Source organism: Equus przewalskii, chromosome 14 (assembly GCF_037783145.1).
Source record: "Equus przewalskii isolate Varuska chromosome 14, EquPr2, whole genome shotgun sequence".
Classification (NCBI taxonomy): Eukaryota; Metazoa; Chordata; class Mammalia; order Perissodactyla; family Equidae; genus Equus; species Equus przewalskii.
Window position 1 is genome coordinate 89,194,017 of NC_091844.1, and position 12,592 is coordinate 89,206,608.

Sequence of the window (12,592 nt, forward strand, 5' to 3'; positions counted from 1 at the left end):
TGAGCTTTGCTGTCACTGCTTGGCCTCAACTGCACGGTGTACAGCACGGGCCGCTAATTCTCCTTCCAGTTGATGGTTTGCTGCGCTCAAGGCAAAAGTCATATGATCTTGGTCTTTGCCAACTCTTGTCCCACATTCTTTCTAAAAGGAAACTGTTCTCAAATATGCAACGGGGACAACCGGATTTTATTGCGTTGGTGCCTGACCTGAGAATATCTCAGGGCTCTCGTTATTTCAGGGTCCCTCTGATGACAAATCGCTTTCTAGGCATGGTCAGGTGACCTAAAAACAACCAGTCAGTTGTCACCTCATCTGTGACCAAGTGCGCTTACCTCTCAGTCTTGTCATCGCCCTAGTCACCTGAGGTTTTATGCTAATTTAATATTTTATACTGAAAAATGAAGACAGTCAATTAGATGCAGTTGGTTTTTCTCTTCTTCATTTATGTATCACCACTTCTCTCAGCTAGCCCAGCCAATGCCCACCGGCAGTGGCATCCCCAGTGCCGGCTGCTGCCTCCTTTCCACGCAGCCTGCGGAAGCGCGCCCTCAGCGCGCCTGCCAAGAGAATAGCAGGTTGAGGTTTTGGAGCGAAGTCCCTTCCAAAGCCTGAGTTTCTTCCAAAGATCTCGTCCCACATCTTTCCTTTTTGCATACGCATTTATAAAATCCGTCTGACTCCAGAGAAGCCAGGAGGGGGGCTGGGACCCACCCCCTGCCCTCCAGGCTGGCCCACCTCTCCAGAAGCCAGGGCTGCCCTGCCGGGCTCCATCTCTGACCCTGCTCCTCCCTAGGGACATACTCTCTCGCTGTTACTTGGTCATGGGTGTGTTTTGTCCCCTCCGGACATCCCCTTGCCTAGAAGCCTTTGTCTTTTTAAGAAAATCTTGGTAGCTCTAACAGAAAACGTGATCCTGTTTCCCGCGTCCACCACGTGGTGCGTGAGCACTGGCCACATTCACCACTGTGCCGTCTGCCTACAAGTACCTCTGACCAATTGTGACAGCTCTTCACAAGGAATGCAGTCAGTGTGGGGGAATGAAATTTCCTCATTTCGGTCATTCCTGGGCTCTGGGGATTCAGCTCTGAAATCTTCAACTTTCCTTTTTCCCTTACGAGCTTGGCAGGCAGCCCCTACAAACAAACTGGCGTTTTACTTCTGCTCCTCATCGTTGTCCTTGTCCTTATTCTGGCTCGCAGCCCCCGGACTGGGAGGGGATGAGCCCCGCGACCCTGAGTGAACCCCACACAGGCCCTGGCATCTGCTCCGGCTGCGATGGGGGCTGCGCTCCCTGCCCCCACCGCCTCTGGGCCGGCTGCTCCGGAGGAGCCATCGCCTCCACTTCCTTGATCTTGCCTCTGGAGACTTCAGAGCTCCTCTGAGAGCAGGATTTGCAAATGAAACAGGAATATGCAGGAGAGAGGAAAATGTTCTTTTGTAGCATATGTTTCAGCGAAAAGAATATGCCCTGTTTGCTAGTCTCTCGCTAACTTTCACACCTTTGTTCCCCATCTTCTCTCTTGCGCTCCTGCTCCCAAATTTCTTCTTGACTGTTATGCTTACAGATTTGGGGGTACAGTAAGAAGCACTAGTCAGGGACACTAGTTGGTCAGGCACTATTTATCCAATACGTCTGAGTCAGTGAAGGCAGACTTTCTTGTGATGCGGGAATGCTGAAGTCCATGTAACTTTTCGGAATAGCAAACATAAGCTTTGCTGTTCACATGACTTGAGCACAGGGTTGCGTGTGGTACCCGAGGCTAGGACCACCAGGGGCTCTGGGTGGTTCACGTCCAGCTGTGTGTCCACCTGTCTGGTCAGGGGGCATGCTGAGCGCCCACACGGCACCCCCCCCACCCCCCAGGCTCTGGAGGATGGCTCAGCCTGACCCCTGCAGAGCTGGCCGTCTCTGGGATTTTCAGTGTCCTCTCCCACATGTCGTGTCATGGCTGTGAGGGCAATACACGGTCCAGACATAAACAAGAAAATTAAATATAGCAAAGAAAATTTAACTGAGGAATTTCCCCCAACGTTCCTTCTATAGCCAAACCTAAGGCTTTTGTGAACACTGTAAGATTTTCTCTAATTTTAGATTTATTTTTCCATAGGACATTTGAGAATAGGATTGTTTCACTATCCCATACCACGGAGGTGGCAGGCCCCACCTGAGAAAAGCCCCACACCCAGATGAGCGGGATCCAAATTCAGCTCCAGGAAAGACCAGGCTGCCCTTCCTGAGCCAGGGCAGCCCCACAGCGCGCCTGAGGCGGGGGCGCCTCCCCGAGCCCGCCCAGGATGGGACAGGACGCGCTGCTCCTCTGCCCGCCTTTGCTGAGTCTCCTTCCTCCTGCTCCTCATCTCAGGGGAGCAGAGAACCCTGCAGCCACAGCCCGGTGTCAGCCCACAGCAAGGCGACGCCCTGAGCACTCTCCCTGCGGCTCACTGCCCTGTGCACTCCCTGGGACTCTGAGAAGCTGCCCTGGGCCAGAGGCCGCCCCTCCTGTGCATTTTCAGTGTTTCAGGGCTTCCTGTGGCACTCTTAGAGTCATACATTTTTAAGTTTCAAGAGATACCCCAGTAAAAGCTAGCACACTATAGAAATATTGAAACTTATTAATTGTACCAAGGGACCATGATGTTAGGGTCCTTCCCAAATCTGGGCATACAGAATCATCTACTTTAAGGGTGACTTACAGGTCAGGGTCAAGAGTGCAACCCAGCATTTGTCACATCACAGTGGGCCCTCCAAAAACGGCCCCGCCTCACAGCATGCGTGGACTGTTGTCACCACACACAGACAGGGCACTGAGCCTCAGAGCCCTCAGCCCACCTGCCTTGGTCTCAATAGGACAGCTTCCTCTTCTTGCTCCATTAGCTAACATGTCACCCTTTGTTGTTGCATTCCCCCCTGGGAGGTGAGCTTGTTTGGGACAAGGCCCTGGAGTCTCCCTCTTGGCTCAGTGTCATGCCGGAGAGTCACCTGTTTCAATTCTTTGCAGGGAGTAAATGCCTACTGGATTAAATCTGCTAAAATCACGGGCTTAAAGGACTTCCGGCTTCAGCGCCGACACGTAAAATCTCAGGCTTATATATCCCATTGTCCTGAGTCCAGGACACTTTCGTCTTATATCATAAAGGGATTTAAGCTCAAATCACAAATCACTGGTTTCATAGTCAAGAGATAGAAAAGCCATACTGTGGCTTTGTAGCTAAAACTCAAGAATATGACCCTATTTTCTGATTTTTCGGTCATTCTCACTTTTCATGCTGCTTCTGCGCCTCGTCCATGGTTTTGGGTTTTACTTCTCTGAGTCTTCCTTGAGTAAAAGTAGGATCTACACAGAGCTGTATTTTCCTCCGGGCCTGTTCCTTGTATTTACGAATTGATTTTTGCAATAGCCCTACGAGGTGAGTGGGACAGGCGTCCTTATTATTTCCTCTTTCCTGTTTCACTAATGGAGGAGCTGGTTGAATTGTGAAGTTCACACTGTGAAGAAGTGGCAGAACACAGCTTCAAACCTGGGATTCTTTAGCTAGATTTTAAGGCTTTCTTTTGAGTCAGTGTTTCTCAACCCTGGCTGCACCTTAGGATCACCTGGGGAGCTTTTAAAAAAACTCTGATGCCTGGGCTTCACCTCAGACCAATTCAGTCACGGTCGATGCAGGTGGATGTCAGTGTGCTGTGAAACTCCCCAGGTGCTTCTCATGTGCAGCCGGGGCTGAGCACTCTGCTGCTTTCCCCCCCTGTCAGAAAATGAGCATGGGGGAAACAGAGCGGACTTGTGTGGACAGGGTGCACGGACCACTAATAGAATTTTGACGTTGTGGCTCCTTAAATAGCCTCCCAATTGGTATGCACATATTGTAAGTAATTAAGTTTGAATGATTTCCTTTGTTTGTTATTTTCTTTGTGCTGCTTAAAATGTAGGTTCTTGACTCACGCAGACTGAATCAGAGTAACTTGTTCTTGCCTTTATACCAGTGTAACAAGGCACATAGCACCTCGTCTTCAAACAGAAGAGTTAGAGCTCGTCTGGTCCAATGGCTTTCAAACTTTCATTAGTGAAGAACCCTTTTTTTAAAATGAAAGCAGATGAAGTAGAAGCCAGGGCTCCAGACCTTTCCTGCTGGACTCTGCCGTGCTCTCCTCCCTCCTGGGCACGTATGAACATTTGTTCAGTCAGGGGTTGATGTGACCTGGGGGAACTCAGAGGTAGAGAATATGGTGTGAAGATAAGTTGTGGAAGGTTCTTGTTTTACTGCTGAGGAAAATGCGTCCAAGAAAGGGATTCCAGAGTGAGCAGAGGAGCTAGGACTTAAGCCTAGAAATTCTGACTTTTCCTCTGCTGCCTTTTTATACGTGTACTGTAATTTGTGATTATGTGGCTGACATCATGATACTCAGGTGGGATGTTGTGATGGTGGGTTGCCAAGCCAATGTCAGAACATAAATACCCTGACTCCCACTGGGGATCCTAGACCTGACTTGGGGAGGTCTTCCCCAGGGAGCAAATTTCCTTTCACTGCACTCTCTCCCTTCTCCTTTCCCCCACCTCCTGGGACCCACCTCCTGGGACCCTGTGGGCACTGGAGTTAGAGTGAGGCTGTGTTTATGCCGTGACGCAGGTGAGCTTGGGGTTTGGGGATTACTGACTCTGTAGGCAATTAATTGGATCTACATCTAAATCTTATATTTTTGTCTCCTCAGACTGTACTAAGAAAGTCACATAATTTCTCAGATATGAAATGCTTTAAAATATCAGTCATGTACTCACCCCATTAGGAAAGGATTTTCGACTCTATTGCATTTACCCTGCTTTCGTTCCATTGGCAGTACTAAAGAGAGTCAGATTTGCGTTGCACAGCATCAGGCAGGGGCACAGAGACCCTCCTATGCTATCTTATAGAAGATGGCTCTTCAAGGTAACACAGCAATTAGTTGGTTGTTAGGATGTTTTATTACTGTTGCTACAAGCTGTTGCTGCATGGCAATGTATTTGAAGATACTTTTGCATTTACTTCTCACAGCCCAACTTGACAGTAAGGTGTATATGGAAACTAGCTCACTAAATGAAACTAATCTGGCCTGAAAAAATCATAATAAGCAAATAGGACATTTTTTTAAATTAAGAGTATAAACCTCTATACTACTACCATACTTGAAGTGTGGGGGGAAATAGTATAAGCCAGAAAAAAAACTGAAGTACATAAAGAAACAAACTTTTAGGCTAATATGCAAAAATACTTCAACCTATCTGCCAACATAAGATAGGAAGCCCTAATTAGCCAAGCAATGGCACCTGTCAGGGTTTTCTCAGGGCTCAGGGACAGTCACCCTTTATGTGTTCAGTCTCACTCTGTTGTCACTAGAGGATTCTTCTGCCCAAACAAGTGTCCCCATCACCATGGGCTCCCTTGGGGGACAGGGAATTTCGACCTTCCTCTCTCATCAAGAGCCACAGAAGCAGAAAAGCAAAAGAATGAGCCGATAGCTCATATAAAAGGGTTGAAAGTTTTTATGTGTAATTATCATAGAAAAAATAACTTTTATTATTAACGAACTTTGAGTTGAGAAGCTATCAATTTTAAGAAAAACCTAAGACGAGACCCAATGATACATCTAATGAGATGTCCGACTTCTGTTTTGAGAAGGCTATCGAAGGGACCAAATAACGATGTAACTGCCAGCAAGTTCTTGAAGTCGAACCTTGAGTTATGATATGGCTCCACTTAAATCTCCAGTATGTTATATTCCAAAGTTGAAATGGAATTATGGAGTTAGCCTGATTCATTAAAGTTTTAGTTGCACTGCTGTTATTATCTCCATGGAAAGCTCATTGCTTCTCCTCTGTTTAAAAGAGGTGATATAGATGCAGAAATAGCTATGATTTTATGTTTTTAAAAGATAGTATGAAATAATTATTAATTAACTAGAATATTTACATAAATTTAAAGACCAAGTTCCCTAGCTTACTGATAACCAAAGCTTAATTGTAAGAGTCAGAAGGGATCTTAAAAAATTATCTAATCCATTATCTTCACTTTACAAATGAGAAAGTCACCCTGAGCTTTTGAAATTCTGTCATTGTTCCATCCATAGTAAGTAGACTATTTATATTTTTAGATAGACTTAAAAAAATCAGGACTGCCCCATACTAGTTAATGGTTCTTTAAATCACTCAGTTCTGAGCATCTGTACAGATCCTAAGCTCAGTATCTTGTATTACAGCCGGATGCTGGTTATGCAGGACTTAACAGAAAGTGTAAAAGACAATGGACCAAGTTAGAGTCTAGTCAATTTTTTTCAACATTTGAAAATCCAACTCTGTTTTGGTAAACCTAAAATCATGTCACTTCTTTAGACTTACTGATTTTTTTAAAAAGAAAAATAATTGACTAAAAGCAAATCAAAACGATGTCAATTTTAGGTGAAATAAGTGCATATGCGTGTGTGCACACATCTACATCTGTGTTTCTTACGTGATTACAGGAGCATTAACTCTATTCATTTGCCATAAAATTTTCTTTCTAAGTGGAATGGAAACTAAAACTCAGCAAAGTTGTTTCTGATGCCAAGTCTGTTCCACTGACCAGCTCCTTCCCTCCCATTTTATGGCCCCTCCTCCAGTTCTGCAGACAACCATTCAGATGGCGGAGACAAATTAAGGCCTGCGTGTGTGCTGCCATGGCTCCCTGGGCCAGTACACATGCACTTCAGTTTGCTGTGTTGGTGTCACATTCACTACAGATGGCCTCGCCTGCTCTGCCCAAGTGCAGGGGACCATTTGGGACCATTTAAAACCATTAGAGTGTTTATTTCTGACTTACAATAGGCAAGCATACTCTAACCCAAGTAGAAACGAGATTTACTGTCATTTTCAGTTATAAAGTAAGATCCCAAGGACTGAAATTCTCTTAAGTATCTTCTAATGGGTTCTTTGTTTTACTTTTCCTGTTTATTAGAAATCATCAGAAACTTGAGATCTGCATTACTTCTTTTAATAGTGTATGTATATTTCATTTGATGTTGAATGTTCTGGAATGGTCTCCACATTTTAATAATGATGATATTGTCCTGGAAGAGTCATTGGTTCTATCTGCAGAAAATAATGTTTCTGCATGTGAACCAAAGCATGTTCACAAGGACTAAATGCATTTTTTTTTTTTAAATGAAGACTCAGGATTAAAGTGTTGGAGTGTCTGAGAAATTGAAAGGCAGCCTGGAGATGTACAAAGAACTCTAGAGTCAGAAAGAGCTGGTCTTGAGTCCTAGCTGTGTGGTCAGCGAGTTACTTAACATCTTGAGCCAATGTAAAATGAGAACAATATTTCCGTCTTTGAGGATTAAGCGAGGTAATGGGCCCACAGTGTTTCATATCGAGTCTGGCTCCTCTTAGTCAGATATTCAGTAATGCTAGCTGTTGTTGTCTGTGCTGTTCTTAGCATGAAGAGTCTTACTCTTCTCACTATCGTTACACAAAATAGAAAGTGTGACTCTGGGCAGGCTTGTGAAGACCCAGAGAGGCAGGGCATTCCAGGTAGAAGGAAAGAATATATGCAAAGTTGAAAGCGTAGAATTTCATGTTTCATTTTTCCTCCCACAGAACTGCTAAAATTGGAATGAATATGGTTGGTGGTTCAGAAAAAGTTGAATTAATGTTCCAAAGGAATTCTTTTCCTTTTCTTCAGTCACCAAGTCCTATATGTAAACCTAGAAAATAGGAAATATCAGAAAATTCATTCCTCCCTCTTCCCATCTTTCTTTACTTTTTTTTAATCTATTATTTTCATTGTAGGATTAGTCCTGATATGGCCTTAGGTAAGCCATCTGATCTTGAGATCTTTATTTGATCCTACATGCACTGCTGTACATCCATGTGTTGCTTAACCACAGGGATACCTTCTGAGAAATGTGTCATTAAGCGATGTCTTTGTTGTTGAAATATCGTAGAGTGTACTTACACTAACCGAGACGGTACAGCCTATGACACACCCCTGCTCTATGGTGCTAATCCTATGGGACCACTGTTGTATATGAGGTCTGTTGTTGACCAAAATGATGTGATGTGGCATATGACTGTGTTTGATTTCAGAGTGCACACTGCAGTCCAGAACCTTCTATTGATGACAGTGATTACTACCTGACAAGCAGGCAGTGTCTTGGGCATTTGAGCTCATCTCTGACTCATCTCCCTTTATTAGTAGTCTTTGTAGGGAGGCCAGAGACCTAGGGACTGACTCAAGTTTCACACACCTGACCTTGTTCTACAGACTTCCATCTCAAGGGCACTACACCTTTAAGGAGGTCCTGTAGGGGTGTGTAGCTCCAGGACTGCTCCCCAGCTGAGATGCAGTGCATGCCAAGGGGTGTGAGCGCAGCCTCCATTGACTTAAGGAGAACATCTCACCCCTAGGGAAACCGTCCATTCCTATTAAGTCAGGGGACACTCAGTTCCACTCACCGCTTCTCCTGTCCTCTCTTACTTGCAGAGAAGCTCACGCGGAGGCAAAGGCCGAGGTGCATGCAGCTGCCGCCTGGACGTGCGTCCAGTCCATGTTGACGTTTGAAGAGTCACAGAGTGTGGTATGTTTATACGAATGGCGCCTTGCACTTTTAACAAGACTGTAAAAATGTTTCCTGAGAACAAGCAGAACTTGGGACATGATGATGCTTGATGTTGAATTAGGCCAATTGAAAAAAAGCATTCTTTACGTCAGTATTTCTTAATGTTCTTGATATTAGATGCTCCATGTTACTCTATCGTGTAATTGATTAAGTGTGCATGTGTTAAACCAATGCAGCAACTATAACTTCTCATATCTTTACACTGATGAGAGCATTGTACATAATCTAAATATTTCAGAAACAAGCCAAATCAAGCCCAGGGCGTTAACCAAAAAGCATATTTATGTTTCTACATGGTGTTTTTAATTTCTTCCTTTTTCATTCCTGATATTTATATGGTGCCCTATAGATTTCAGACTACTTTCACGCAGATTCTTTCAGCAGAGAGTTCTGAGTGAGCCTCTGGGGTAAAACCTGTACATTCTGGTATTCCCTTTGTCTTTCCCGTGCAGCATGTGACAGACTCAGAGCGTAGAGGGGCAAAAGTGAATTTTTTGAAATCTGTTGTTCCTCTTTACTATTGATTTATACATGGAGAGACAAACTGTTAATAACGCTCAGCAGGTGTCATGCGCCCACTTTGTGCCAGGCCACACTGGGTAACTCCTGACTCATCACCTTTTCAATCCTCACTGTACCCTTATAGGAAACATTGCCCCCTCTTTGTAGGCAGGAGGAGAGCAGGGCTGAGGGACGTGCCCAGGTCACACCGATTTCAAAGAATTCACCCAGAACTGCAGCCTTGTTTTGACACATTTCCTTCTTTTAGGGTGTTACCTCCTAAGCAGTTGTTTGTATTCCTTTTAAAATCTACCTTGAGATGTAATTTCATTGATTTTCAACTCTGTTGCCGAGTAACAGCACCTTGACCAGAGTGTGTTGCAGACCTCTGTCCCCCTCCTGTGAGCGTGGAGAACACGCTTGGCGTCCCTGGACCTCTGCTTTCTCCTCTACTGACGAGGGGGCGGGACTGAGAAATGCTACTCTTAATACTCAAATAAAACAAATTTAATCCTCATCAAGAGTGTGAGAAATGGACCAAACAGCGGGACCTGATATTCTCTATTTACTAAGCAATTAAATTTTAATTATTCAAAAATTATACATTTTTCAGAACACTCTTTATTCTCCCTCATCTTTTGGTGGAAACATCATCAGGAACGTGTCCTCTGAATGTTGTCATTCCCACTAATATTGAACTGCCAGACAGAGAGATTTCTTAACTGTGATTTTCTTTACATAATTAGTATATGCCCATTGTAGAAAAGTTAGAATGTTAGAATGCATAAATATATAATTCAAAAGTTAAGACACTGAAAATGCCAGGATTTAATAACTATCATTGATATGTTGGTTTAAAATTCTTTGTAATAGTTTTATTTGCACATGTAATTTTAGCTTAAAATGGATTATCCTGGACCTTTGGTTCTTCACTCCTTTTTTACTTTATATATCATACATATCTTTCTATATCAATAAATACATTCCTAAAATATAGCCACATTAAAATATATCTAACCAATCCTCTATTATAATTTTATCAGTTGGCTTTTTAAAATTTTGCTTTATAAAAAAAGTTTTAAATCTTTTACCTAAACCTTTTTACACTGTTAATTATTTCCTTAAGATAGATTTGTAGTACAACAGCTAAATCAAAGGATATGTACATTCCAAGGCTTTTAAGAGGGCTAACACTTTCAAAGGGCGCCTCCATTCTTGTCTTGTCATGTGACTGCACACCCTCTGCGATTCTAAACATAGCGAGCCATCCAGTGTTTCAATGGTCTGCCATTCCATATACAAATCTTATGAATTTGATTTTAATAAAAGGTAATCTGATAGTATGAGGTTTAAAAGGCTAAAATTGTATTTCAGAATATTTTCTGAGTTCCCAAGAACTCAATTCCAAATCTTGCACTTTCATTCTCTAGATTAATTCAGCATATGAAGTACCTGCTGTGTGTAAGCCATTCAGCTACCTATCACGTTGTGATATGTAAATAAACAGGACATGGCCCACGTTTTTGAGGATTCGCCTTTTAGTATTAGAAACCACACTTACACTGGGTCCCCAGATAGATATTATGGAAAACACTAAACAAATTTCCTTTAAAAAATATAATCTCACTATTAGCCATTTAATACAGTCACCATGATTATTCTTAATGCCTAACCCTGAGTATTTCAAGATCCATAACCTTCGGAGATGGATTGTATCGTGCTCATTACAGTGGACTGCAGAGGATTGTGTGCACTCTCGACCCTCACCAACCCCTAAAGAGGAGTTTTTTAATGCTCTTCTTGGATATTTCTGGGAATGGATAGCCCTACTACCCAGCAAGGCAGCCCATAGCATTGTTGGATTGTGTTAATGTTGGAATATTATTTGTAATATTCTTGAGGTGAAATTGCCATTTTATATTATGTAACTGTTGTTCCTAATTTTAGCCTCTGGAGAGATATAGAATGAGTTCAATTCAATTCAATCCAATTCCAGGGATATGTATTTATTCATCTTACGGTCAGGAACAGTTCTAGGTGCTAAGGGCTAATTGCTATTTCGTAGGGCAGTATGTCAAATATTTGATGGTAGTTATCATATTTTCCTAAATATACAAGTTAAGTAACTTGCCCTATTCAAGGTAATTGAACTGTTATTACACTAAGCCTGCTAAATTTCTATAAAGCAATGAATTTCTATCTCAATTCTTGACCGTACTCCTGAGCTAGTTGGAGAGATTCCTGCAGTTGACCATGAGGACAGAGATGACCCCCCCACCTTCATACAGATTACCAAAGATTTGGTTAAAAAGGGAACAAAAGGCACTTGCCGCAAACTATTAGTACTTGTGCCTTAAGAGTCCTCACCATGCTGTGTGATTTGGTGTAAAAGGTGAACCTGAAAGCAAAGTGGGAGCACCTGGGTATCTGTCCCACATCCTCCACTTTTGACAAGCCGTTCAACTTCCATAGGGCTGGGTTACTTCATCTATAAGAGGAAGGACACAGTGATCTCCGCAGGGACTCCAACCACTTCCCCCGCTTATGGGCCTGGGCTTTGGACAACACAAGAGGCCCAATCTAAGAGGCAGAGCCTGGGCTGAAGCCCTGAGCCTGAGCTCCCCAGCCCTGCACTGCCCTGTGGGTGGCAGTGAGAGACTTCACTACTCCCATCTCTAAACTCCAGGTAGCTCTCCATCACTTGGTCATCTCAGAGATAACCGCCTACAAACAAGCCAACTTTGATATGCAAAAATATAAAACTGACAATGACCACAGAAACATAGCAATCCATAAACCTTGTGAGCTATACAATCCAGATGTGAAAATGATGTTTAACCAATGATGCTTGTTTCACTAAAATGACCAAATTTTGTATCATGTTGGCATGAATACTATATGCTTGAAATCCTCCTTGTATGAAGAGAAACTTCTTAGAAAATTTAATGCATTCTATTTTAGTTCATGGATATTGTCTTAGTTTTTAAGTTTTCTTTCTGATAATGATTTTTTACTACTTCTTATACCTGGTCTCTTTCAAATTCTGTGTAATTTTACCACATCAAGACTTTTGTTTCATTTAACTCTTATCCTCATCCTTGACTTTATGCTACATGCATGTCTCTGCTTCTTTAAAAGGTAAATCATGTAATTACAGCCTGTTAAAGTAACTTTCTACTTACTCTTCAGAATAAGTTTACTCTCTGCTTAGGAGTAAGTAAAAGTAAATATCAGTGTCCAGTGTCAGCCTATTTGAGAATATAAATAAAAAATTCTCATAAACATGAATGGACAAAAGGGAAATACAATGGAGGCTTTCACTCCCTTGGAAACTAACCAGCCAACAACCATGTGGTGTAATTGAACCTGGCCGTGGAGCAAGGTGCTTGTGGAAGTTTGAAGAATAGTCTCATTTCCTTCCTTCCTTCCTTCCTCCCTCCCTCCCTCTCACTCTTCTTCCCTTCC

General features: G+C 42.9%; 1 protein-coding gene across 50 annotated transcripts in view; it reads left to right on the forward strand.

Moving 5' to 3' along the window:
* Positions 1-12,592, forward strand: part of MYT1L (myelin transcription factor 1 like) — a 448,087-nt gene that overhangs the window by 33,717 nt on the left and 401,778 nt on the right. For all 50 annotated transcript variants that reach the window (XM_070571805.1, XM_070571813.1, XM_070571850.1 and 47 more), the window contains exon 2: positions 8,491-8,584. The gene's annotated coding sequence lies outside the window, so the exon portion shown is untranslated. The remainder of the gene's footprint in view (positions 1-8,490; positions 8,585-12,592) is intronic.